We start from the raw sequence: 23099 nt of genomic DNA on the forward strand, positions 1-23099 counted from the left end.
GTAATATCGAATATCGCCTACATTAACATCCAGCTGGTAATGTGGGGTCAGAATGTTTCGCAGTCTTCGATAAAAGCCTCGTATTTCGATGGTAGCCGAACTTGTCGTTGATTCGGAAAGCTTTTCGATTCACATTTTCGCAGGACGTGAATTCTCTAACGGGATTCGAGCCATTCCGGATCGATGGACCATTTATTTCATTTTGGAAATCCATCGAGAGGTCCACAATTATTTGCAAAACGACCAAATAAATTCCCCAATAAGAAAACTTCTATCCAAACTTCGTATTATTCGTTAAAACAGACAAAATTATCTCTCAACTCGTATATATTCATGAGTTGTTCCGATAAAAAAACTACCCAGGTAAAACGCAGAATATTGTCCAAAGCAAAGACGAATATTATTTTATTGTAAAACAAATTGACGATAACCACGAACAACGAATACTTGAAGATTTACGTACACGCATCGGTGTTCTTCCCCGAAAAAAATTATCCGCGCAATCGACTCGACAACAACTCGTGAAAAAAATCTTCTCCAAAGTAAAGAATCTTATTTTACAATAAAAAAAAAGAACTACCGAGAGAGCGAACGGTTGGAGATTCGCGGTACCGCGTCGCGCTTGGTCGATTTCTCGATCGGTGGCAATTGTCCGCAAATCGAGCCGCCGTGGAGAGTACAATGGCGATAAATCGCTGGTAAATGCGAAAATAGTCGAAACGGAAGCGCGATTAAGCGAGCACGGACAGTGGATGAAAGTTGGAGTATTTGGTTAGCGCGTTTGGAAATTACGATCGAGTTGGGGTCGAAATGTCCCCGTCGCGTCGCAGCCGCGTTGGATCCGCGCCAAAAACGGGACGAATAATTCGACGGTTCCGCGGGGCTGGTGTAACGAGCTGCGTAGTGACTAATTTGTTCGTTCGGCAAATTGAAATTACACGTTGCTCGGTGCCGGTTCTCTCGTGGCCCGACGAGCCGCTGAATTATCGCTCGAACCACGAAAAAGAGACTCTCGAAACGAGCCGGGGAGCACCTCCGCTCCATGACCCGAGATAATGTCGGTGCGCGCCGACTTTCACCCGCTTTCAGTTCCACCCTCGTACACCGTTACGCTCGTAAGAGGTTATTAATTTCGCGAGTCTACTAACGACCAAGTTATTATTCCACGTGAAATTTTTGCATCAACTTTTATTGATGGGCGGCCTCCTCTCCATCCCGGACCACGGTCCGCGGCTTTAACCTTAATTTTCGCACCGCGCCGCACCGCGCCGCACCGCGCCGCGTCGGTGAAACGCTCGCTGCGTCATGATCCTCCTCCGATGATCGAATGCCACGCGTTTGATGGAGGTTTCTCGTACGCTCGTGTGTCGCGAATCTCGCCGATCGTGCTTGTCATAACGCGCCGCGTTAACGTACCACGGTAATGTAAACTTTCCGGTGATACGTTCGTTTTACGTGCCCGGGGATCGGGGATATCTCGACGCGAAAGAAACCATTGCGAGGGATGATTTATTTAACGGTACTCGATGACACGAGCGTACCAGTTGCACTTTCAAATTATTCCCTTCGAAAATTATATTTAATCGCGCGTTCTCGAGCATTTCGAGAAAGAGTCGCCAGAGTGCGATAACACGTCGTACGAATTCCCTTTAAATTAGGAGATGGAGCAACGAACCCGTAAGTTACGCGCGCGATAAGAATTATTAACTTCTAAAATTAAACGCGTAATTTACTCGCACGTACACGCGGAGTTTTAAAGACGGGTATAATTAAGGATTACAGAGAGACGAGACGCGGAGAACCCAAACGCCGTAATTTAACGCTCCAAAGGTTTTTTTTCCTTAGGAAAAATAAATAACTAGAAATGCGGCTAGAAATGCGCGATCAACCTTAGCGCGCTGAACAACGAGACAAGAGTGACGTATAAAAAGTGTCCCTGAACGATTTTTACGAGACGAGAAAATATTCGTTTCTCTCGTAAATTGCAACGTAACCTTTCTTGAAATTTCTCAACTCGCTGAATCTTCATCCGAGGGACTCTTCAGCTTTTCGGGGTAGCTTTTACTTCTCGCACGATCGACGATAGAGCACTTGACAGCGAGACGAGTACGACGCGTAAAAAAGTACTCCTGACCAATGTTCGCGATACAAGAGAAGTCCATTTCGTTCACGAATCGCAACGTGACCTTCTTCAAAAATTCTCAACTCGCTGAATCTCCATCCGAGGGACTCTTCAGCTTTTCGGGGTAGCTTTTACTTTTCGCACGATCGACGATAGCGCACTTGACAGCGAGACGAGTACGAAGCGTAAACTAGTACTTCCGATCAATGTTCGCGATACAAGAGAAGTCCATTTCGTTCGTAAATCGCAACGTGACCTTCTTGAAAAATTCGGAACGTTGAAGCACACTCTTCGGTACTCCGGTTCAGGACTGTTGAGCGATTGAACGATGGCCTTGAGCGATCGTACGAGTTCGTACGAACCGTGAGCGGTTTTCGTTCGACTCTGCCCTCGCGGAACCAACCCGCGGACCTGGCCACATTTTAACCATCTTCCGTTAACAGTCTCGTAGCATTATTCCCGGCGAGGGGCCCAGCATCTCGTTCCCAAGACGTCACGCGATAGCGAGAGGCCACGGATCCTCTAACCTTTATATTTATTCCAGCACGAAGCAACCGGTGGAACGGTTCGCGGGACCGACTTCCACGAACGGTCGGTCGATTGATAATTACATAGATTTCGGTAAGAGTCCAAGGAGCGGAACCACGAGCAAGATGGCCGCGCGGAGATATCCGGACGTTACTCGAACGGCCGGCGTTACTCTCATCTACATGGCAGCGCGATATAACATTGCGGTGGTCCCTGCACTCCCGAGAGGCCACGAAGAGGATGCCGGCGATGCAGATATGGTTTATATACCGGACCTCATTGTGGAACGCCTTTGCGCCCCTCTCGCACCGTGTAGATCCAGAGATACTCTCTCACGGAGCTGCTCCGCGCCTTACTAATGCTCCAGTTTATAAGGGTTATCTCTCGGAGAGATCCTCGAACGAAGAAGGCGGTAGGGAAGTCCACCGGAGGGAAAGAGACGGAACGAGAAAGAGAGTCTTGGAAAAGGGGAGAGCATCTCGAGACGGATGGAATCGAACGGCGGGGAGGGAAGGGAAAAATACTCGACGAGGGAGGAAAAGGTAATCGTTGCTACGAAACGTTCGACTTATTCGTCAATAGAGTCCCGTTGATACGCCCGTGTAAATCGAGATAATGTATCTTTTCGCGGAGCGATAAATTATGAACCGTGAGAACCCGACGAAGAGGGACGTGAAAGCATTCCCTGGTTCAGCGGATTCGACGGATGAACCCCTCGATTAAATATTTAGAAACGTGGGGGGGAGCGACTTTTTCGATGGAAGAACGATCTTCGGTGAACGAAATTTTAGGAACGAGAAACAACGAAAACGCTCCTTCCCGTTGTTCCGAGAATACTCGTCAGCGACGAATGCTCCGAGCCTCGTGGAAGCTCGCAACTTGGAATCGTATCGCGGAACGTACAAGGTTATGCGCGGTACAACCGGTCGGGAGGTGATTCTGCGCGAAAACGTGAGTCGAAGGCTTGTTTTTCGAGAAAATCGACTTTAAACATTCGCGGCCACTTTACTATGTCTCTATGCAACCCCTCGCTGTTGCATCGAGTTTGCACTTGGGTGACGCGCTGGTCGGAGTTAATCTTCGTTGAACGAAACGCGATCGATTTTTCTCCGAACTTTGGATACACCTAACGCGATAATACGTTTTAATTTTACGCGAGAATGATACACGGAAGGACGGAAGAGATACCACTCGCCCGAGGAAAGAGATTCGAACGAATCGGAAGAACCTTGAAAACGGTCCAGTTGGTCCAACGATCATTCTCGCGGAATGACGAATTGTTTGGTAAATAGAATCCTATTATAGCGGAGGAATAAATAACGAAAATAAATACGCGTCGTCGCGCGGGTATGATAAACGACGAAAGACCTCTGGAGACGAAGGCGAGGTAATCCTCGGAAGTAAGAGAGCTCGGAGAAAGGAGCGAAGTAAAAAGGAGGCTGCGCCGCGTGGATGAAAATAGAGGAAAGGAAGTCGTGAGAGAGCGGGCGTGCTCCTAGAAATTTCATGATATTCGTTTTGCGGTCACGGGCTCCGCCACGGCTACGAGGCGGATAGAGTGGAAGCTGGTACGCGTATGGGCAGAACTGTTGGAAAAAACTATTTCGAGGGAAGACACGATCTTATGGGAAACTCCGTGGGACGCGAGGTCGTAATTTCTTTTGCCAACGGATTCCGACGAAGCGGCTTGGACGAGTTAATTCCTGTTGTCAGGATTGTCTGCTCCACGTGAGAAATCGTTGATCGCCGCTGCGAAACGTTATCCGCTTCACGGACACATTTTTGTGGGAATGGAACGTTCCACGGTGCAAACCCTGTAAAAGACGAACCGTGAACGTAGCACGATCATTCGCACGATGCTTATTAGCGATTTCTTTATCCTCGACTACAATTTCTATCCGGATACTACGATCAAAATGTTGATTCTCGACATCACGGTTGTATTCATTTTCGTTTTCGCTGACCCTTCGATCAAACTTTTCGACGTTTCTATCGTCTATTTCTCGGGCAACAGACACACAGCTGGTACGTAATTACAAACGTGATTCAAAATGAAACTAATATTTTAACCTCGCGGTAGAAACTATATCTTACGCTATCGATTGAATCGGTCGGGTCACAGATGACACAACGGAGCCAATTATTGGCTCGTTCGGGAAGCGATTTCGTTTTCCAAAATGGAGAATGTATAATTCAATAAAATGTTTATACACTTTAAAAAAATCGTGTTTCATGACTTTCCGAACGACCCAATACCGATCAACGCGTTGCCCATCACGATACTTTACAGAATTCCGGTGTAAAAGAAAAGCCAATTCAATTACCGAATCGCGTCGCGTTATCGGAAACTGTGTTACGCTACGAATTTCATCGTAGCTGGGGAAACGTGTCGAGCGAACCGATCGCTAGATAACTCCTGGTTTGCCAGTCGTAGCGTTAAGAGACTCCCGGGATCGTATACCGCGATATTCGTCGCGGCACATTGTTCGGGAACAATTGGAAACTGTTCGGCGAACAACGAATCACGGTTTAATTGACGCGTCCCCGGGCCAACGATAACTCGCCGTTTAGTATCCCATCATTTCCATAATATCGTATAAAGCCAGCGCGTTTCGTGTTCCCCCGTCATCAACGCGCGGAACACCTCTCGCACGGAGCACCGGCAATAATCCTCGCGCGCGATTGCACTCGATCTTTATGCGAATCGCAGCCACGTGCACCGATACTCGGGCCGCGAGGGATAAAGAGACGCGTCGATGGGAGCGAGGCCCCGGGAGCGAGGCCCCGGCGGTGGGGCCCCCGCGACCACGCGAAATTCCACGCAGAAAGGACGACGATTGTGTTTATGATACGTCGGCGTTGGAGCCCTCTCCATCGAGGAATGCGAGGGTGTTCACCGGCCACGATTAAGTTGTATCAAATCCGCGATTGAGTGCCTCGTGCGTCGCGAGTTCCACGGCCATAAACGTCCGGGCCACGGTGTTTCCCATAATCTACGGGTGGGGGTCGAGAGCGTGCTGGCGAAGGAACAAAAAGGACACCGGTGCCGCGGCGAATACGGTCCAGCCAACGGGAGAGCGAGAAAGAAGAACGACGATCAAAAGATGGACAAACGGAGAAACGAAGACGGACCGATGGAAGATTGAAAAACATACGACGCTGAAAAAGGAAAAGCTCGACCGCCCAAAGGGGCGATAAAATATTCCTACCTATTCCAGATCGCTGAAGGCGAGAACTCAGCGGGACCGTCTGCGAATCCTTTCCCTTTCTCAAAACCGGACACCGGATAGATTCTGCCGGGACTCTCGTACCCTAGACCGGGTAATCGATACGTGAATTTCGTTTAAGAAATTTACTTTGAGAAATTTAGAAAATTTGGGAAATTTAGGAAATGTAGAAAATTCGAGAAATTTAGGAAATGTAGAAAATGTAGGAAATTTAAGAAATTTTCGAAAACGAGACAATTACATACTCGATGGAACTTTCGATGGTGTTGAACGATTACGTAGAATACATTTTTAAATATCGTACATAGAAACTTGCATCGCTTTTGAGTCTAGTCAACTACTGTTCCAAGGTGGAGAGAAGACTAGCGCGACGACACAGGATAGGGGGTGTGTCATCTATGGAGATTTTACCTCGTATAGCACGAGACGATAATTGCACCGAAAGATATCGATGCACGGACAACTGCGAAGCTTGTGCTCCCATCGAGAACGGTAAGCGTGGACGTCCAATTGGACGTACGAACGCATCGAAGCGGAACGGTCCTTGAACACAATGCGCGCGTTAAAATCTCCGAAACTGTTTCTACCGAGATACGTGGAAAACGATTCGTAAAACGTATACGCGACACGGGTAATGAAATTTTAACGCGAATGTGCACAGGTTGAGCGATCTTCGTTGCAAGTTCAAGGAGACGGGGACTTGACAGCGGAGGAGCAACGCGGCGACGCAAAAACGAAATCAACGATCGCGAACGGAACTAAGTATGCAAAACACGAAAATGTAGAAAAGGAAGAAAAGAGCGGAGGAGCGAGGGGGGTAAAGATGGAAGGAAGAAGACAGATCCTGGCAAATTCACGGGTCGCGGCCGCCGGTCCTCAACGGGCAGGAGGTATCCAGGTGCGGAGGTGACACTCTACGATAACTCTTTCGGCTTTATGCCGTGGGTGGTTTATACTTTATGCGTCCCACGGGACAATCACGAGGCCACGGACGATTCGGGCTCTTATTTCTACTGCCTCTTCCCTTTTCACGTTGTTTACGACGAGACGGCGCCGCTGCCTACGGTGCGCAACACCGCGTGTATGCGTGTCGATGTTATACGCACTCAGACGCCTCGAAAGTTGTCGGGCCCCGTCAGAATATAGAGGTTTCTCTTCCGCGCGACCTACGTCGGAATAATCGGGACCGTTGCGTGTTTCTGATTTGTCGCGGCGTTAGAAATATCGTGCCGCTCCTACCCCGGGGCTAGCGATTTACAAACGTCCCTCCGCGCGACTCGGTTTCTTTTGGGATTATCGAATCGATATCGGGGGCCCATTTTTCACGGGAACGTCTACCGACGAGTCGCGAGACCGGGCTCCGGGAATCCTCTTCGAGTTTAACGAATTTTCGCTCACAATTGTAGGTCTACGTGGACGAAACATTACCAAATATCGCTTTCGTCCGAACGTTTCCTTCGAGTCGAGCTCTTGACGAAATTTGGCTTACGATTACAAGCCTACGTGCACGAAATATTGCCGAAAGTCACTTTGGTCCGAACGTTTCCTTCGAGTCGAGCTTTTAACGAATTTTGGCTCGCACGAGAATCTTAACCGTAATTATAGATGTTGGTTGGAAAAATATGATCGAAAATCACTTTCGTTCGAACGTATGGCACGAGTCTTCCCCCTCGAAGAGTATCCGTTGCGCAACGACCGGCTAAACACAATGAACGCGTCGCGTTACGTTTTCGATATTCCGCGCGGTGGTAAATCGGCGTCGCGTGGTATCTGTTCGCTCGGTCGTAATTATCGGCTCGCGATACCGTATCGTTGCGCGTACATGCGTGGCGAGAGCAGGTGATGCGGCAACGTTTCGAAGGAAACGCCGATGCAAACGCGATAAATCAAAATTCGAAATCCACCGCGACGCGCGGATCGATAGCTGAGATTGGCAACGTGCCAATTTTCGTCCGGAGTGAAAGCAACGCTCCGGAGAAGGGCCGGCCCGAGCGACGGAGGTGCAATGATAGGTGTGATAAATGCAATTATTTACGGTCGATTAAGAGCACACGAACGGAACCGCCGCGGGTTCGAGCGCGTACGCCCGATCGGCTCCGCAGATTGAACGCGCCTCGCCTCGCCTCGCCTTCGCGCGAATTTTGCTCGAGTTTTAAGCTGATTATCTGCCGCCGCTTCTCTCGGTGAGCGTTTAACGCGAAAGCGGGACCGGTGTTGCATCGCGCGGAACGCAATGGCCGTGTATACAACTCCGTACGTAGATTGCAACCATTCGTTTCTTATCGATTAGATTTTCTTCCTTATTTTCCATTTTAATAGGTCGTTCGGAAGTCATTTCGTTTTTTGGGGGAAAAATGAAACATGGTTTTTTTTAGAGCGTATAAACATTTTTACAAATCGTATATTCTCCATTTTGGAAAACGAAATTACTTTCGAATAACCCGATAGTTGGTATCGCGCCGGCTACGAACCATGGCTGCGAAACTAGATACGGTCGATTGTTCGAATTTCGATTATACGAACGATCGATTAACCGACGAGAACGATCAGCACATTGACAACGATTGGATGCTCCAATTGTTGCGGTTTTAAACTTATCTCGGTAGCTTCGTTCGATTATTTTAGAAATTACTTGTCCAAAAAATCGTCTATCAACGTTTCTATGATTTATGAACATTTTTCGATACGTTGAATACGATGAATCGATTATTAATTAATCGAGGATCTAGAACGAAGTCCAGTGTCTTTGCTATTGTCGTTCGAAAAGTTGTCGCTCGAATTGAAACGATTTTCGTGCACGAGACGTAACAATAGTTTCGAAATAATTGAAAAGTGGTCAATTTTGAAGCTGTATCGTTCTTCGTTTCGAGAGATTCGATCGGTTCTCTACTGGTAATATTCGAGGAACCCGGTGTCTCCGAAATTTCGTCCCCGGTGGGTGTCGAGGGAATGCATATTCCGAGGAACGATACCCCGAAACGCAGCGACTCGAAAATCGATGCACCGTCTTGTACGGGGATATATCACATCGCGGTTCGTATTGCTCGCCGGGAGAAAAATATTCCAGTCGCGACCCACGCACAATGCGTAGAGAAACTCCGCGTGGCGCGAGATACAAGAAGAAAGGAAGTCTCGGAAATAAATCACGGATCTAGGCAACAGGTGTACGTATTGCCTCACGATACAGGTTCTTGCACCGCGAGACTTGGCGGGAGTTCCATCCGAACCCATCCACGTATCGCGGCAGAATACTTTTCCTGAATCACCAAATATGCTGGCTGCGCATCAGAAAAATGTATACATCGATATCTGTCTGGAATCTCGGAACGGAAGAAAGATTTCCTTCGGGTTCACAAACGATCCTCCAACGATTGCGTTGCTGCGGGGATTCTTGTTCTTTGACCCCGTGCAAATAAATATATTTACATCGTCCGCGCATGAAAAGCGTTTGCGCGGATTGCATTCCGCGAAAGGAACCGGCCGCAGCGATTAACTTTTGCCCCGGTCAATCACGCGAAATCTCGAGTCGAGAGATACTTTCACGGTGAACTCGATCGCGTTCGAGATCAAATTCGTCTCGAATCCTTGTACACCGTTTTTCTACGGAATGTCACGGAGCATGTTCGATTCTTCGTACTCGTGAATCACTCGTAGAAAAATATGTTTTAGACAGAGATTCAACGGATCGAAGGGATACTACCGTAATTAGTTTTCTTGTACGCGGAAGCGCTCAATTACAATAGATTACTTCTATTGGTAAGTATTTTATTCCATTATTAACTCCCATGTTTGTACTTTTAAATAAACAAAAAAATATCGAGAGTACTCGAACCGTTTGAGTTTTATTGAAAAACTAAATCGACCGCTGACAATTGGGACACTCTGTAGAATGAAATAGTTACTCCAATTTTCCTAGATTCGAACCGATCCAATTCACCAGCAATGGTCCCATTTGGTAGGTATCTTATTCCATTATTGACTCCCATGTTTGTACTTTTAAATAAATAAAAAAATATCGAAACTACTCGAACCGTTCGAATTTTATTGAAAAACTAAATCGACCGCTGACGATTGGAATCCCCTGTGGAACGAAATAGTTAGCCCAGTTTCCCTAGATTCGAACCGATCCAATTCACCAGCGACGGTCCAAGCGCGATTCGATCGCTCTCGAACGAATCGAAACCGTCGCTTCGTTTCCCGATTACCTACTTTCGCGATCAAAGGTGAGTACGGCAACGTGAAAAACCCTTAAAAGGCCACCTCCCACGGGCGTGCGTACACGCGTGAGCGCGCGGAGCAACGTGTTCCACGCGAACCCGAAATGAGTACATCAAGCGACTCACCTGCGGTGTACACCGAATAAAGACCTCATCCGTGTCTCCGCTGGCCTCGCGTACGAGTCCTGTTTCGTTCTCACAGAACGAGAGAAAGAGGGGGAGCAGCCGGCGAACAAGAAGAGGAACGGGGCAGAGGTAGAACAACATCAAATGTACGACGAGCTGCGCAACCGAACCAGCCGGGACGCTTTCGGGACCGGTCGGAAAGACGGCCTTGGTTTCGAATAAAATGAAATTAATCCGAGAGAAGCCGGCGGGGGTCGACTGTGTCGGCGGCGGCGGCGGCGGCGGCGGCGGCGGCGGCGGCGGCGTCTCTGTCCTAGTTCATAATAAATAAATCCGAGAGGCCGGCCCCTGCGGTGTCCCAATTAATTCGGTCTTATTCTAACGGCCGTGTCCTCGGGAAATGCTCCCTTTGTAAAAGGGATCGACGGTTGGTCACGGTGCTGGGATTCATTATCGTTCGTCGTACGTGTCCCCACGGTCCTGGCTCGAATTTAATTAAGCCGCGGGCTACGCTCTGTGTCCGATACGCGATGTACCACCGCGGAACAACACCGTCCCGTAGACTCTCTCGCGAGCACCCGTACCGATTTACAAGCATAATCCGCGGGATGTCGCGCCACGAGAAACATCCGGAGAATCCGGCTCCTGGTGCTCGCTGCTACGTCGTACGGCCATTACGATACTACCGGACAGCCCGCCGTGCTGTCAGAGATAGGGTAATTCCAGGAGAGACGAATACGCGTTCGTAGAAACCTCTCCAATTCGAATCTTTCGGAAATATCAGCGATGGACGCTCTTATTCGATTTTTACGCGATTTTTGGGAAACGTCTCTGTCGATACACACTGGACATCGAATGTGGGTAGTCGATGATTTTATAGATACGAGTGATCCGAGTAATTACACGTCCAGAACGTTCCTCGTCAAGTCGTCAATTGTACCAAAAATCTGACGCTGAATTTCATTAAACTTTGTAGAATTACGATGCAAAGTTAACCAAAGTTCTCGAGTTCGAGGAACGTTCAACTGTTCCGTATCTCCCGCCGATTCGTCTTTCGTCGAGTTTCCATAATTATATCGTTTCGATTTCCTGAAAGCAGGTCAATTTCAAATAGTAGCACGTCGGATCGATAAAAGTTAATAACGTACCGCCAATGGTATACCAAACTCAATTTTGTAATCAGTTCGCTGTACGTAATTCACCTAACGCCAACCTCGATATCATCCGACTCCCCTGGGTCTCGAAAGACCTCGTACCTTCCATAGTTAAGGTGAAAACTCGTCGCTGACGAACTCTCGCAATATTCGTCCACTTTCGACGCTCTTGTTTTAATTACTTTCTCGTTTTTATCGTTACCGAGTCTGTCGGTGTTATTGCAGTTGGCTTCACCGTTGTAGTTGCGTCGTTAGAAGTTATACGTGTTCGAATTCACGAGGAATCGTACACGTTCGAATATCGCTGCGACGATAAATAAAAATTATGTTCCGAAAAAAATCGGAGCACTCGAAATCCGTTTCTGAAAATCTACACGAACTTTTCCCGGTGCGTGATATTTTCTACGACCGCGTGAAAAATTTATCGACAACGTCGGAAATTGATACGTCGACTTTTCATCGAAATTTTTCAGCGTTGAGATATCAAATTCACGAATACGCTCGATTGTTTTTGCCGCAGCGAAATTGTATCGACGCATCGCGTCTTTGACGGATAGTTCGAGAAATAATTAACCGATCCGTCTCTCTCTCTGAATTACCCTGCAAACATCTCGTTTTATTATCAGCTGCACCGCTCACGGTTCGAGCCCGGTTAACTAAGCTGCGTGGCTCGCGCGCGTAGTTTGAAGCGTAACCGCTGATTACCGGTAACGTATCGATGGCTTATCGATAACGCTCCCCTTTAGTTCGCGCGCTGACATAGGAAGTCTATCATCGGGACGAGCGGATTTCGGATGGCGCCAAGTGTAAAATCTTGGGAACGATAAACGGAAACGAAACTCGAAGAATCAGCGAAATTAATAAAATTACGATCTTTCGCTTACGCTCGAATGGGTTACGATTATACCGGAATTTTCTCAAAAATTTCAAAACATAGGTCGATGTTTATCATCGAGAAAAGAAGATGGAACATCGTTACGAGAATCGATAAAATAATTTGCCCAGAGAATAAGTAAAGTGTCAAAATTATCGGATCGACTTCGTTCTTCCACGAATAGGTGCAATCGAAGTCTTTGGATGAAAAAAAGTATGGAACGTATAGAAATTGTATTTTTAATTTCATATATTGGTACACCTAGAGAACTATGAAAATACAGAAACATCCAGTTGTATTTATTATCCTAGCTTCAATTACGGAAAAATAATCGACGGTTTTTCTACTCAATTTTCCACGAGTTAACCCAGTCACCTAACAAGACTTCGCGTAAAATATTTTCAACGGTTCGTATCGTTGAGAATTTTCCGAAAGAATCGAAACTAAAACCCAATTCGAATAAAGTTACAAACGGTCCCTCGAGTCGCGGATCGAGAGCACTCGACGGTTTTTCTATTTAATCTTCCACGAGTTAACCCTGTAATCTAAGGAGATGAAATCGTACCGCATAAATCTTTCCCCGGTACATCGTCCATCGCCGAATCTTAATCGAACATCCAGGTCTTCCGCATGAGAGCAACACAAAACCTACAATCTCTGTCGGAGAAAAAACCAAAGATTTCGGCGGTTCCACCGCGGCGCGGTAACAAACGGCCCGGCCGAAGGAGTTAAGAACACCGAGATAAATCAAGGGCCCGATGAAACCGTTTATAACGAAGCGAGATCTATCTACGGAGCTGCGTGGCAATGCGCTCTCGTACGCTCTCCTAGCTATCCTATTATTACGCGGACCTGCCAGCACTCCCACGCCGAGGGTAACATGATCGGGGTTAATCTGACCGTGACCTGTGCTATGCCAGCACCTGCGTGCGACCCAACCTAATTCCGACTTTTTTGTTCACCCGCTAACATGGTTCGTTCCCTCTCCCTCTGACCCTCTATCTTTCTCTCTCTCTCTCTCTCCCTCTGATCCCCTCCTTATACATATATCTCTCTTTCTCTCTCACTCTGTACGTTTCGTTCGAGTTCCCCTTGTCCCGACATACCACGAAGAGAGATAAGGAGGCGGGATAACAGTTTCTATCTGAAAGACTCGACTAATGAGAATTTTGAGATCCCGAGATACCGGTGACGGTTATTGGATTTCTCCTTTTGTCTAGTCCATGGGCGCTTTCCGCTGACTGAGCGCGATTATTTTAATTGGAATTTAATTAATCGAAACTCCGATCCGAGATTCGTCGAAAGGTCTGCTCGGCGTCTTCGCGCTGAACGGTTTTTAATCGCGTAAATTCTGGAAGGGACACGATTCTACGAAACTTATCCTCAATAGTGTATCGACTGCAGCAACTTTGCGAGAAAATCGGAGACAACTTCGGCGCGAGTCTGTAATTCGAAGTGCACAGAGTACTTCTAAAAGTTGGTATCGAAATTTTAAGGCACGTAGTATTCGCCGAAACGAAGGAAAAAGATTCGATAAACAGGTGTCCAAGTATCGTTAATTTCGGAGTTGTAAGGTGTTTTGCACCAGGAGCTTTTAATCGATGTACCAAATGTTTATTTATTCTATATTTCGTCGTGTAAATGTCACTGTACGTTCGTTGAGCTACCGAAGATCAGTGTACATCGATGACAACCTTTCTAAGGTCCTGGTGGAACGAAACACGATCGAAGAATTAATGCATTCGTCATCTGGAAAAATGAGGAGAAGCTAAGTTTCCAAAAATTTCACGGTAGAAGAACAAAACGAACAAGATGTTGTCACTGTTGCTCCTGTGTAAGAACAGTGGACCATTTTTGGATAAGACGAAAAAGGTCACGTGCAAGAATATTGCTCGAAAAAGATAGTGGGTAGACGAAGATTAACAACCTCGGCGAGAACTCAAAGTCGCTTGCGTGGGACGAAGATTCTTCTTTGCGTACGGTGGGATCGAAGAGGAAGAATTCATTACGAGTTGCTGAAGCGTAACGACACAGTTACAGCGGGCTCCGAATAAAATTGTAACAGATACGACCAGCATTTCGTCCTCGATCACCGAACCTGACCCCCACCGATCGTTTGTATCGATCTTCGCAAAATTGTTCACATCCACGCAAATTCAACGACGACGATTAGATACAGGAGTCGGTTAAAAGGATTTTTCAACCGTAGAACCACCAACAGCTGTAAATATACGTACGAGTCGACGGATCTACACAAAACTTTACACATAACCCAATGGCTCCGTTTCTTATCGAGAAATTTATCAGATACGCGAGAACCCTGCGCGTTACAACGAAGCGAATACTACGATCTCGACTTTTGGAACACGAATTATTGGCATATTGGGAGAGTACTGGGTCCGGTGACTACTCTCGTGTGTACTCGTATCGGTCGCGTTACGAGTCGATTCACTGCGCGTGGAACGAGAACAATGTACAGAGAGGCGAGACCCACTCGACTCGCGCGCGTATCTCCAATCTCGATTTTCTGTCGAAAGAAACCACGCCGGAAGAAACGGTATTCCCGACTTTCGACTTATTTTTGCACGTGAAATCGTCTGGGTTTCGGGCGAACCGCAAACGACGCCCCGCCCCGCCCCGTTCTACAGTACTCGCACGCGCATTTCTCTTTTATTCGACGCGATGCGTGGTAGGAGTTTCTGTCAGCGGGCCGGCGAAAGAGGCCAACGAAGAAAGGTGGATGGCAAAGGGCACCAAGAAGATCGGAAAATGGTAGGGAGCCGCGTTTCTCCCGTGGTCCCCGAACTCGCCCGAACTCGCGGCGCGTACGATTGCGTGCGCGAGAAGAACGATCGTAAATCGTGGCCCGCGTCCGATGGTAGTTTTCGGATTTTATAAAGGCGTGCGTGTGTAAACGCGTATACATACTCTAAAGAGAAAGAAAAGGAAGAAAGGAGCGCGTTATGGGAAATGTCCTATCGGGTCGGAGGCAGGTGCGCGGGCCATATAAGGTTAAAAGGCCATACGAAGTCGACTCTCGCTCCGGGAGTACGATAAACGCGGGCCGATTCGCTCGTGCCTCGCCCAACATCCGCGCGAGGAGTTATTACGAACGCCTACGCCCCGAGCCACGCCGCAGGAAACCCGAGACGAGGGCTCTTCTCGGGTGACGACGAAAAAGGGGTTTGTTTTTCGTGGATATCCACGGAAATTGAACGTGGGCCCGGCGACGAGCCGTTAGGTTGTAAATCTCGCGCACGGTGGGCCGTGCTGGCCGTATACCGGTGTACGCGGGGACCGACCAACGTTTTTCGATACCGGGGGACTCGCTACACCGGCGAACGAGACACGCTTACGAATTTAACCTCTATTGGCTTTTTCGAAAAGTCGTTTAGTCTCTTTCTTTTTTTTTTTTTTGGTGAAAACGAAACACGATTTTTTTTAGAGCGTATAAATATTTCATCGAATCATATGTTCTTCGTTTTTTGGGAAAAAGGAAACGACTCGAGGAACGACAATTCGACGATTGGAAAATCGATACGCGCGAATCGTCGCGCGAGTTTTATCGTTGCGACACGGATTGAGAGCAAGATGAAAATGTCGCGAGGAAAATTGGGACGCGAAGATGGAAGTGTCACGTGGGTACTTGTAGAAACTGACTCGCAACCGTCACACGGTAGTACCGGAAATTGAGATGCGGATGTCACGATACGGGGACAATTGAGACGAAACGTCACGATACTGGTAACTGTCGAGATGAAACGTCGCGATACTGGTTTAAATTAGACGCACGTGTCACGATGCTGGCAAAAACTTAGACACGTGTGGTACGATGCAACAATTGAAATACAAATGGTCACGATACTGGTAAAAACTAAGATACAGATGTCACGATACTTGTAAAAATATCTACCAGGATTAAGAACGTTACTGCAGCAATCGCTGCAACTATTTCCTCGACATTTTGACGGGTTAATCGTGAACGATCGACCTTGCTAATTTTCGTTCGATCGAATAACTCGCGAGTAACCGTTCTGTCTCGATATCGAAAAGAAACCTCTACGAAAACGTTCCCGCTCGAGGTTCGAGAAATAGTAGAAAAATTTACGCACCGAAGGCACGCGAGAACTTGCATACTAACGTCTTATCGAAGTCTCGTCCACTGCCCGCCGGTATTATTTTTAGTTTCTGTTCGCCGTAAACACGATCTCCCCGATCGGTTGGCAACGCGTTAACGGGTTAAGGATAATTATCCACCCAATCATCGTTCCGCGATTAAAACGCGTCTAGAACGCGTTACGATGTACAACCATCGACAACGGCGGTTAATCTCAACGGTAATGTTATCGGTGTTCAATTCCGATCGCATTGGCGAACTCTGCGAAAAAAACTGCGCGCGGTGCGCGGCGTTAATTAACGTCTCGATTAATCTAGCCGGGCGAACGTTCACGGTGGTGCGGGTAACGCGCGGTTACCTTGTAATTTCCAGCTCTCGTGGAAAGAAGGTATAAAAGAAACGAGAAAATGTATCGGCGAGGATCGGTGGCTACTTTAAAGAAGACCGGTACAAATTAACTATCTCTGCCACTTGAACGGACGTTTACCGCTAATTACGTCGTACGGGACGATGTACGCGGTAATTATGCCAGCCGCGACCAGTCCGATCGGGTTTTTTTCCACGTTCTCACGGGGCCACCGTGACTAATAATACCGGATCGAAGAATCGTGGTATCGATCTGGCCCCCGTGGAATATGCCCGAGCTCTCCAACTCCCATGGGGAGCCATCGAACGTCACCCGCTGACCCGTACCTGTGTTCCTTTAATTGGGACCAGAACCGAACCACCGATCCGCTGCAGGTGAATCGCAACGATTTGTATCACTGGCAGATCATTACTCATCGATCCTCCTGGGGAATTATTCGAGTCGCCATTGTAGTTGGCATAAAAGGATCCGAGTATTCCCCGCGGGTGGGTGCGGAAATTTTCCTTCGTTAGCGTCGTTCCGTGGATACGGATCCCGGTGTTTGCGTTTCTTGCACCGCACGGGGGACGCGAGCCGCAGTTACGATCTTTCCGCTTGCCCTCGTATCGGTTGCAATTCGAAACGACGATTCCGCGTTGGCGTCGATTCGGTGGGAACTTTTTCACTCGGAGGAAAAAAGACCATTTTTTTATTCTCTCGTTTCTTCCTTTCGTCGATCGATGCGACTCGATGCAGGTGCACGGTTGCATCGTTGCGTTCTACAGGAGCTTCCACTGGATGCACGCTTTAGGGTTACGCGCGCGTTTTTAAACCGAAATATGTGCTCTTTGACGATCCACTCGGGAAATGACGGTGAAGAGGTGTCGGTTTATTTCTAACGAAGTAAAAAGTAAAAACGACGAAAGTACGATAGAATTTGATAAAATTTTATCCATTCTCGTATCGAACCACCCTGGAAACTCGAATCGAGCACACGTGCAGCTATGCGCGGAATTTAATTTATCGACCAATATTGCTTGCGAACGACGATACAACTTTGATCACTTTTTTTAACGATCTACAAATTTTACCATTCCCTTTCTAATGGAAGAAAAATTACATCCATTGATATAGTTCTTCTTGGATGAATTCTAGGACAAAATTTTTTTCGCTGCAACGAAAGTTGAACGTACAAACTTTTCAAATCAAAGCACGTACCCAGCTACCTGTTTACCAATACGAGGATTGATAAATTCTCGAAGAAAATCGTTCTTTTGCTATTTTGAGGTATTTTAACGAGAAGGTATAAAATGTTCAAATCAAAGCACGAGAAGCCTACTGGAGGGTTGGTAAATTCTCGAAGAAAGTCTTCTCTTCGCGAAGATACGTGCCCCCTTAACTCGACGAAGAATATAGCAACCGTGGAAAACGTACAGCATCGTTCTAACCGTTTTCGCTGGGAATCGTTAACGGAGGAACTTCGGGGCCAACATCGGGGCCCCGATGACGATCCTCTTTTTTTTTTTTTTAATATCTCGAGCTACACGAACAGGCGATACAGATGTCGCGACAAATGTCGGATCGGTTCAGGTGGCGACGGTCGATCGGTCGACGCACGTGCCGACCGGAAGCGGAAACGCGTTGTGGGAACGTAGAACCGCGCATGTGGCATGATGACCGAGCCTAATGATGCGCATATAAATGCGGGATGCGCGAGAAGTCTAGATGACACATGTAGATAACATCGCGGTGTGACTGGCGTTCGATATTGGCTCTATCATCGTTCGAAATTAATGACGCTCTTCTATTAGGTGGTTCGATAAGTTTCGTCGTTTTCTTCGTTGTAAAAAAGAAAAAAAACGCTACGACTCTTCGACTTTGAACAACGGTACATATACGAACGAGTCGACGGATCTACGCGAAACTTCGCACACGTTCGTCGAACGGTAGTATCATTTTTAGATAAATAAAACGACGAAGCTAATAGCTCCGTTTCTTATCGAACGACGAAACTCATCGAACAACCTATTATTCCACCGTGTAAAATCACGCGTCGCGCTTTTCACGGATTACGTAGCTCGATTGCCCTCTGCTTGGAACGCGATCGTCGTGTAACGAGCTTGAAAACAAAAAAAACAAAAAAAATAAAAGAAAAAAGACCAATTACTCGCGCACCGCGTGTACACGATGCGATTACGACATTTTAATCTCGATCCATCCGCTTTACACGTACCTGCCTCGAATCGAAAATGATCATCGAACCGTAAAACGCAACTGGACGGGGTCGGTTTAAAAAATAGCTGGAATTCGGTGGCGAATGTAAATTCACGGCGATTTTAACGGCATAACGATGGAACTGCAATAAATCCGGATTCCCTTTTCGCACTTGTTAATTCCCCGAAGAATTCGGCCTCTTCCGATTACATTAGGCCAGCATTAACGCCGTCGTATTTCCTGCCGCGAGACGTTAAGTAGTACAAATGAAAAGACTCATCTCCTTTCGGTATCGTTCTTTCTATATCTCCGCCGTAAACTGCCTTTTGGATATAAAAGAGGGGAAAGAATTCAATGAAAGGTTCGCCGGAGAATGCACGCGGCCCTTCGACTCTCTCTCGAGAGAGAGTGCAGCCATTTAAATCGTCACGATGCGGCGATGGGACCGAGTCGATTCGCTTCGAAGACGTTCTCGAAGTAAAAAAAAAAACAGAAAAAAAAATTGTAAGCCCGCGGGCTTGAAATTCGCTCGAAGAACTTCGTCTACTTTCGAAAACTTCGAAACTGGTCGAGAAACTCCGACAGTTTCTTTTCCCGCCAAGATTCCGCGCGATCTTTCGACTTCTTTCGCGGGAGAATCCGTTCTGGAAACTTCGAGTCCACGAAGAAATATGTCGATTCGATATCAAAACGACGACCAGAACTTGGAGCAAAGATTCCGTAATCTCTCGACATTTTTCAAAGGAGGATCCGTTCTCGAAACGTCAAAGCCAAAAGAGAAAAATGTGTCAAAGGGATACGGTATCCGGGTGAAATTGAAATTTTTCAAGTCGATCGAGGCGAAGAAAATATTCCGAGCTCGTTGTTTTTTAAAAATCGTTCGAGTCTCTCGAGTCTTTGAGACACCGGTGTGTGAAAAAATGTTGCAAATTTTTGGAACGAGAAAGCCACGAGACAGCGATACGTCTCTCGGGAGTTTGAGTAACGAGACGAAAAGAATGTTCCAGTGAAATAGTTCCTTTCGTGCGTTACGAAGCGCCAAGAATTCCAATTCCGTGTTTCGAAAAAATGCTTGCAACACGAATCGGAAGGAATTCGATCCAATTACGCGTTATCGGAGAATTCAACGGTTACATCGATTCGACGGACCGATGTTTTTAATTTACTTTTCAATTTTGAGTCGAACTCGATCGTTAGCTGTAGGTTTGTACGACAAGCCGCAGCCGCTGGTTGTCGAGAAATTTATAAATATTCGATGATCGTTTCTTCGTCTGGCGCTCGGTTCGCGAGCACTTCGCACCTCCGGCTCGAAGATCGATCTTATCGAATTCGGACAACCAGTCGGTCCACCGTTAATGACTTCCCCTGAAACTTAATCGACGACATTAAAACTTCTTGCGGGATACAATTTGCAGTTACGATGACTTCATCTCCGCGAAATGAATATTCCCGTATTCCACTACGGGCTGCAGCCGTCCGAGACCAAGTTGCAGGAAGGAAGACTCGTGAATTTATCGCGGGGAATTTGTGATTTCTTTACTCGGGTCGCTTGAATTAATATACGAAAGTCGTTCCTGGCTACAATTTTACCGAAGCACTTAGGACCCTCTTCCGTTTCGGTAAATTCAATTTTTATTACTCGTTAAATTCCTTTCCGCTGGTCGATCGAGTCATTTCGTAAATATTTCTGTATTTCCGATAAACTTTCGACCGGGCGCGCACCATCTTCGTGAAAGTGGGATCGATGAATCGATCCGGAGATGGACAAATTTCGGCGCCTTGAAACCGTCCAGAAGGTACCGATACCTTCGGATAACTTCGATCACTGAACGAGCTTACTTCGATCCAGACGAAGCGAAACGGGTCGTCTAATTTAAAAAATATTCAACACCTTGGTCGTTACGATCACAGGAGTGGATGTTCAAAGATTTAATCTCAAAGGTACCCTACTTGTTTATTTTTAACTCGTAGTCTTTCTTTCGCTTAGCACAATTCTTTCCCTCTTCTCTCCTGCATCGTTGTTCCATTTCTCTTTGCACACGATCTCGGTGCAACGATCACCCATTATCGAATCCTTCTACAAAAATTTCTTCCATTCACACCCGTGACGCGTTAAACGAACCCACCGGTTTCCGTTTCTCAACGGAAACACTGACGCGAAACACATCCTCGAGCATATTCGTCGAAGCGTTCTTCTTCGTTGTTCGAAGAAGCGAGGTTCTAAAATTAAATTCGAGTTACTTTGTCGCCGCGTAGCCCTCGAATACCCTAATTCAAATTCCCGTGCCGCTTCAATTTCCTCGTCGCGCTAATTCATGCTCCAATTAGTCTCAGTCCCGGCGTATCTTTACCGCCCCGGATAAAACGTCTAACCGAACCCCCTTCTGCGCCGTCTACTCGTATCCGAGTCGTTTATCCGCTTTATCGAGATCATCGATCTCCGTGGATTAACCTAACAACGCTGCACGGCTGCGTCATTACGGGAGCATTATGCCTCGTCGATACACCTCCTGAAAACAATTTTCCTCCGACGCTGTCCCCCATCGGCGCAGGACGTTTAACTCGGTGAACAACGTGTCCCGAAGACGCTCGCAGTTCGTCGATAACGCTCGCTCGCTCGCTCGGTTGGCTCGCGGCGCGGCCATTAAAATCCGCGGCGGGGGTAGACGGTAAGAAAAGAAAAAGCTTAATTATTTATTTACTGCCGGCCGTAAAGCCGGGGAATCGGGTTCTCAATTTAAGACCCTATTCGTCGGCCAGTTTTACGCTATTTACGCGAGCTCGTGTTAGCACCAACGGGGCCCTGATAACGCGTCGTAGCGTTTATGCAGCCACCGCGTACAGCCAGTGATCGATAAAGTGGCGGTTATGACTTGTTAATGGAAACAGGGTGATCGTTAAGGCGATGCGCAAACTCTCATTAACGACGGACCAAAGTCTTCGCCGCGAAGCGTCCCGCGCGGCTTTATTACCGGATGTAAACTCAGTTCGTGGCATTACGGGCCGGTTCACTCGTAAAGTCGGGAATTTCGACGAGTGGATCACGGTGTCTTATCGACGTCCGTTGGATCGTCACGACGATTACAATCGAGATGCACTCGGGAAGAGCAGCTCGTGGAAATGATTGTTCTCCACCGGCGCGATCCTCGTTTCTTCGAGCACGTATTATCCACGTCCACGAAAAGAAGGCGCAGCGTGTTTGTTTACGTACAAGCACCGCCCGTACGCGTATCGGCGTAGATCTACAACAAAGCATCCAGTATTCGGAAACAGAACGATTTACTCACGATTTGGGTACTAAACCGATGATTCGACGAATTGCTCGTAACGGAACGATTAACAGAATTTAACACGCGTAATAATCATTTCTATCGGGATTAACTACCGATGATTGGACGAGTTGCTCGTAACGGAACGATTAATAGAATTTAACGCGCGTAATAATCATTTCTATCGAGATAAACTCTGTAATTACCGTATAATTACAACTGACGCGAAGACAAGTCACGTTGGTATTCAAACAAGTGTAACTTTTACGATCCGAGATGTAAGAATATGTAAAGGTTGTGCTTGTTTTAATTTTAGTACGACTTGTTCTCGTGTAAATTATACTTGCATTGAATTCATCTAGATGGAAATGAGTGTAAGCGGATTTGTATTATTTTTAATAAAAATTCAAATACTTCTTTTCGCTAATGAATAATGTTCGAAACGAGGTACTGTTCTCTCTTACTGGGTTTTAGTAGTCACCGATGATCTACGTCGTCGTCCTCGGTCAATGACGATTCTTGTTTACGAGCGACGATGTAAACAGGCTGTGCCTTCTTTTCGTGGAAGATTCGTACCAACTTGCCAGGTCCTCGCAAACTGAACGACTGAGGAGTAGGAGAACTATACTCGTGCTTCGCTCACCCCCGATCAGGATCCCCTACTTAGGTGCTAAGCGATCACATTCCATACAAATAGAATTTCCGTATCCAAGGAAAACAAAACCATGGTTACGGGGATTTTATAGCGCAACAAAGGTTCTCGTATATATTTATAAAATTGAAAGTAATTTTTTTACACATTTGAACTAAAATATAGCACACTTTAAAGGAGGATGTTAAACGAATGTTGAAGAAAGAGGGTAAGTTAGCTTCTTAACGGGGTAAGTTAAAGAGTGATGAAAAAT

Source organism: Ptiloglossa arizonensis, chromosome 12, assembly GCF_051014685.1.
Source record: "Ptiloglossa arizonensis isolate GNS036 chromosome 12, iyPtiAriz1_principal, whole genome shotgun sequence".
NCBI lineage: Eukaryota > Metazoa > Arthropoda > Insecta > Hymenoptera > Colletidae > Ptiloglossa > Ptiloglossa arizonensis.